This window comes from Bos indicus, chromosome 13 (genome assembly GCF_029378745.1).
Source record: "Bos indicus isolate NIAB-ARS_2022 breed Sahiwal x Tharparkar chromosome 13, NIAB-ARS_B.indTharparkar_mat_pri_1.0, whole genome shotgun sequence".
NCBI lineage: Eukaryota > Metazoa > Chordata > Mammalia > Artiodactyla > Bovidae > Bos > Bos indicus.
Window position 1 is genome coordinate 75,363,398 of NC_091772.1, and position 6,000 is coordinate 75,369,397.

The following is a 6,000-nucleotide window of genomic DNA, read 5'->3' on the forward strand; positions in this document are numbered from 1 at the left end:
TGGCGTTAACTCAGCCTCTGGACTCTGTAGGTTTATTCTTTTACCAAATTTGAGAAGTTTTCAGCTATTATCTCTTTGAATACTTTTATACTCCTTCCTGTTTTTTCTCTCTTTTCAAAACTCCAATGACACAGATGTTAGACTGTTTGTTACAATCCCACAGATTCTTGAGGTTCTGTTCATTTTCAGTCTATTTTCTCTCTGCTGTTCAGATAATGTAATTTCTATAGTTCTATCTATGAATTTTTTAAAAGCATGATTTTCTAAAAATATGAATAAGAATTAAAGTAAACTCCATGGGATAAGGACTTCTGTAACTGATCTTGGTGTAAAAGTATTCATAAGTTTCATCCACAATGAATTTGTATCTACTTTCTCTACTGTTTAATATGCTTGAACCATTCAAAAGAATCAGATTTACTGACATTTATAGTTGCAGTTTATTTTGTTCAAGAGAATTTAATAAGATTAGTGATCTATGTCAAATGTGCAAGGGATATTGACTTTCTTATTTATTAATGAATAACAGCCAGCATTCACTGGTACTTACTCTGTGCCAGGCCCTATTCTAAAAGATTTATATGATTTAACTCATTAAACACAAAATGACTTTATGTGATAGATCCTAATATATTCCCATTTTGCAGAGGAGGAAACTGAGGTACAGAGAGCTTAAGCAACTTATCAAACAACACACGGCTATTAAGGGGGACTCAAATTCCAGTAGTCTCCATGCCTAACCACAACACAGTCATGACTCACAGTGTATGTTTTATTAGCTATGTTTCATCATATGTGTTCACTAGATATGAGATATGTGACTTTTACACTGAACACTAAAGTAAAATAGCACCCAATCCCCTCAAATATTGTCAGACCTGTCCACAATTTGGGTATATTTAGTCACGAAGTTGTTTCCCAGTACTCAGTACCATCAGGTAACAAGGACCACCAACACTCTTATAACCTAAAATCTAACACAGTGGTTCTCAACCCTGGCTGCAGCGTGAATCACCTGGGAAACTTAAAATGCTGATGCCAGGCCCTGCCCTTAGAGACTCTGACTTAATTGTCTGGGATGTGGCCCGAACATGGGAATTTTTAAGAGCTCCCAGCAGATTCTAATATGCAATTAGGGTTGAGAGTCACTTTTGGAACAACTCCACTGCTTTCCAACTCCCCACATCCCTAAAAGCTAGTCCATCTTTGGTCAGATTCTGGTAGAATCATTTCCCTGATGCAAAATCTCAGTTGGCATCTATCACTTCACATCTAGAGACTTCAATCCAGTTCTCATGGCCCTCCTAAAAGAAAGAAAGTCAAGTCACTCACTCGTGTCTGACTCTTTGTGATCCCATGGACTGTAGCTTGCCAGGCTCCTCCATACATGGCACTTTCCAGGCAAGAATACTGAAGTGGGTTGCCATTTCTTTCTCCAGGGGATCTTCCCGACCCAGGGATCGACCCCAGGTCTTCTTCATTGCAGGTAGACTCTTTACCATCTGAGCCACCAGGGAATCAGGTATGGCTCACCAAGGAATGGCCCTCTTGAGTTCTACCGAATTTTGCATCTTTACATCTCCAGGGCCCAGGCATGGTCTGTGGTAGACATTCTGGTAATGTTTACTAAATTAATATTTGGATACCAGACTTGGTTTTCCTCATCAGCAAACTTGGCATCCAAGCCTTTCATTATTCCTTTTATTCAAGAAATATTGACTACATGGCAACTATATACTAGGCTATGAATACAACAATGAATAAGACCAAAATTTTTAAATCTCTGCATACACGGAACTTATATTTGGTTGAAGAGAGGGGAGGTGGAGTTGGAGGGGACACTTAATAAACAAATGAGTAGAACATATGATAGCAGAAAGAAGAGGAGACAACCAGGGCTACGGAGGAAAATGAAGCAGGAGACAGAGATGGAGAGTGATGGAGTGGGGTGCCATTTTGGATAAGGTGGTCAGGGAAGCCCTGGATGATTAGGTGACCAAGTGCCCTAAGTTAAGCGGAGACCCAAGGAAAGTGAGCAAGTGGGACCGTCTGGGTATGTGAAGGAAGGATTCCAAGAGGAAGGAAAAACGGAGGGCAATCGCTCCAAGGCAGGAGCAAGCAAGACCTGGCTTCGAGCCATCAGGGAACTGGGGTGCAGAGCCAGTGACAAGACCACACAGCATCTTGAAAGGCTGAATGAGGACTTTGCATTCTACACTGAATGACAAGGGGAGCCATTGCAGGGACTTAAGCAGAGTAACCGATTCTGCTTTCATTATGTTAATAACAGATTTATTTGGATATAACTGACATAGCATACAATCCACCCATTTAAAGCCAACAGGTCAATAGGTTTTAATATACTCACAAAAGTGTGCAATCATTACTACAACCGATTTTAGAACTTTCTCATCATCCTAAAAAGAAACCCCATACCCATTAATACTCTCAATTGCCCCCCAACCTCCAAAGCCCTAGATAACCATAACCACTGATCTACTTACTTTCTGTCTCTCTAGATTTGCCTGTTCTGGACATTTTGCATAAATGGAATCATACAATATGAGGTTCTTTGTGTCTGACTTCTTTCACTTAGCATGATTTCATTCAAGGTTCTCCCACATTGTAGCATGCATCAGTACTTCTCTCCTTTTGCAACCAAATAATGTTCTGTTTAATGAATATACCACATTTTATTTATCCATGCATCACCTGATGGATACTTTGGGGCTATTATGAATAACACTGCTATGAACATTTGTGTACAGGTTTTTATGTGGATCTGTCTTCAGATCTCTGAAGATGAGACAGAAAGGAGCTGTTGTTGAGACCAAATGAGGTGGTGGAATATTTCTCAACATGACAGAGGCAGACCCATGAGGAGACACAGATCATTTTATGTTGCACTAGACAGCTCAGCTGGTAAAGAACCCGCCTGCCGATGCAGGAGATGCAAGAGATGCAGGTTCCATCCCTGTGTGGGGAAGATCCCCTGGAGGAGAGCATGGCAACCCACTCCAGTATTCTTGGCTGGAAAATCCCACGGACAGAGGAGCCTGGTGGGCTACAGTCCATGGGGGTCAGACACGATTGAGCATGCACACACACAGACGGTATTTAAATAACATTTAATCCCACAGAGTGAAAGTCATTTCCTGTGTCAACTTTCTTTAACTCATTACCCCACGGAGAGGGTCTCTGCTGGGTGTCAGTCTCCCGTTAACTCCTCATCACTTGGTAACTCCCCTTCTAACAGCCTGAGAAGACTTCAGGACCAGAGACTTTGACATCTTGCTGCGATTTGACGGCACTGGTTTCTTTTTATTTTGTTTATTCTTCTAATTACTTTTGACTTAGAGCAAGTGATTTTTTTTTTAATTAAAGCCCACGATTTCTTTTTGATGAAGACCATTCTTAAAGTTTTATTGAATTTATTATTGCTTCTGTTTTATATTTTGTGTTTTTGACCCCAAGGCCCACTGGACCACCAGGGAAGTCCCTAAAGCCCATGACTTTAAAATAATCCTCCTTTTAAGCTACATCTATTGAAATTTACAATGTGAAGCAATTCAAAGAAAAATACTAAGTAATTCTGGAGAGTGCATGGTTATGGCAAAATTCCAAAAATTAGATGCAAAGATCTGAAATTTTGGAAGCCAAGCCAAGACAAGAGAAAGGCCCAGACAGAGGTGCAGTATTCACTTCCTACCCAGGGCATGCTGCCGTGATTCCCATAAACCCTAGGCCAAGTTATTTCCCAATGGACCCTTGCAGTCTGTGATGAAACCTCCTCCCATGTCCTTTCAGGTTGGAGACCTGACCTTGAGCCTGTCCAATAGTCGGCTTCATCAAAGGTGCTAGCCAGGTTAGCATCAGACGGTCTTGGATGGACTGCAAGGCCCTACAGGGAGCACTTTGGACATTTGAGGACTGGATGTGGGCGGATGGGGTGCTCCAAACGGGAAACACTAGTCCTAGGGATTTGGACCAGCTGACTTCATAGAAACTCAGGTCCATTCCCCAAAGCCTGGGTGGAAGCTGTTGGGACAGGGTATACTGGACCCAGTGTCCCTGGACAGGCTCCCTTATTCTGAAACCAGCTAAGGGATTAAGAGTACAAATATTTTCTATTAGAGCAGATGTTTCAATCTGGTGGCTCAAATGTATTAATAACAATAGCATACAGTCCATGGAATTCTCCAGGTCAGAATACTGGAGTAGGTAGCCTTTCCCTTCTCCAGGGCATCTTCCTAACCCAGGGATCAAACCCAGGTCTCCCACAGTGCAGGTGGATTCTTTACCAGCTGAGCCACAAGGGAAGCCCAATAATAGCATTGATAATACCAAATACATATCCTGCACTTACTATGTGCAGGGCACAGTTTGCAGCACTTTATATGTATTTACTTTTTCCACATCCTTACAATAATCTGCTTCCATTACCTTATTGAGTCTGTGGGCTTCCCTGGTGGCTCAGACAGTAAAGCATCTGCCTGCAGTGCGGGAAACCTGGGTTCAATCCCTGGGTTGGGAAGATCCCCTGAAGAAGGAAATGGCAACCCACCCCAGTACTCTTGCCTGGAAAATTCCATGGACTGAGGAGCCTGGTGGGCTACAGTCCATGGGGTCACAAAGAGTGACTTCACTTTCTTTCTTTCTTTTCTTTATTGAGCCTATGACCTTGCATTAGATGAAGCTACATTCAAATTCTGGCTGTTCCACTTGCTGTTTGTACAACCCTGAGCAAGACGTTTAATTCCACGAGGCTTCGGTTTCCTCATCTAAAATGAGAACAAAAATTGTATATAACTCATAAAGATGTGGAGAGAATTATTAGGCGAGTGTATAGCACAGAAGTTGCACACAGGCAGACAACAACCTCTGTAACAAATACACATATATGTAAACACACTGTTTATAGTCATCAGGGGAGTTACTAAGGGGGCTGCTGTGTGCCAAGCACTGTGCCGGGCACTTACACGAATGATTGAGTCCTGCTGAGTACTTCAACCCCATGTCCTACCCACCTTCCCTTCAACCACCGGGTGCCACCCTCTTTGTGACCTTCTTCCTGCTCCTTGAACACGCCAAGTTCTTGCACTGACTGCTCCCTCTGACTGCATCTCTCTTCCCCTACTCCTTCCTACCATCCCTCACAGTGGCCGCTTCCTTCTCCTGACTCAGGTCTCAATTCAGACAACACCTCCTCAGTGGGGCCTCCGTGACTACCTAATTTAGTGAAACACAGCGTTCCTCAACTTGACAACCCTCCCTCTGTATAAAATCCCCTGTGAAATCCTTCATAGCATGACTCACCATTTGAAATTCTTCCTAGATGAAGCCCCGTGAGAACAAGAAGTCCAGATCACGCCCTGCCACAGTCCCAGTGCCTGGGACATAGCAGAGGCTCAGTCAACTGCTGAATAGTTGAACATGCTTTAAGTCACTGTATTGTATTACTGTGAACATCAACCAAAATCATGCCTATCATTCATGCAACAAATATGAGGCGAGTGCGTCCTGTGTACCGGGCATCATTCTCAGTGCTGGGACAAGAGCGGGGATCAAATGAAACAAAAGTCTCTGCCCTCACAGAGTGTTTGTTTTGGCAGCTCTACAGCAAGATGCGTGCGTGAAATATGCAGCATTATATTCAGCATCACGTGGTGCTTAGCACCGTGAAGAAATATAAAGCAGGGGAGGGGAGAGTCTTCTGAGGGGTGTATGGGCACCAGCCTCCCCACTCTGCCCACACAGAAGGTGTGCCCCCCATTCCCCTCCCTGAGCCCCATGGTACCATGGTCAGCATCTCAGTGGGACACTTGGTCGAAGCCTCTGCAGCTCCAAGAGCAATATTGGCTTTGAAGCCAGGCCCAGCAGGTGGGGTCGCGGCTGGGGTTAGGATAAGTCAGCCCTTGAGATGCCCTGGAGGGAGGGGCTCACGCGGCTTGACCACTCAGGGCCTTCCTCACTGTGGGGAAAGTGGCAGGCGATGGACTC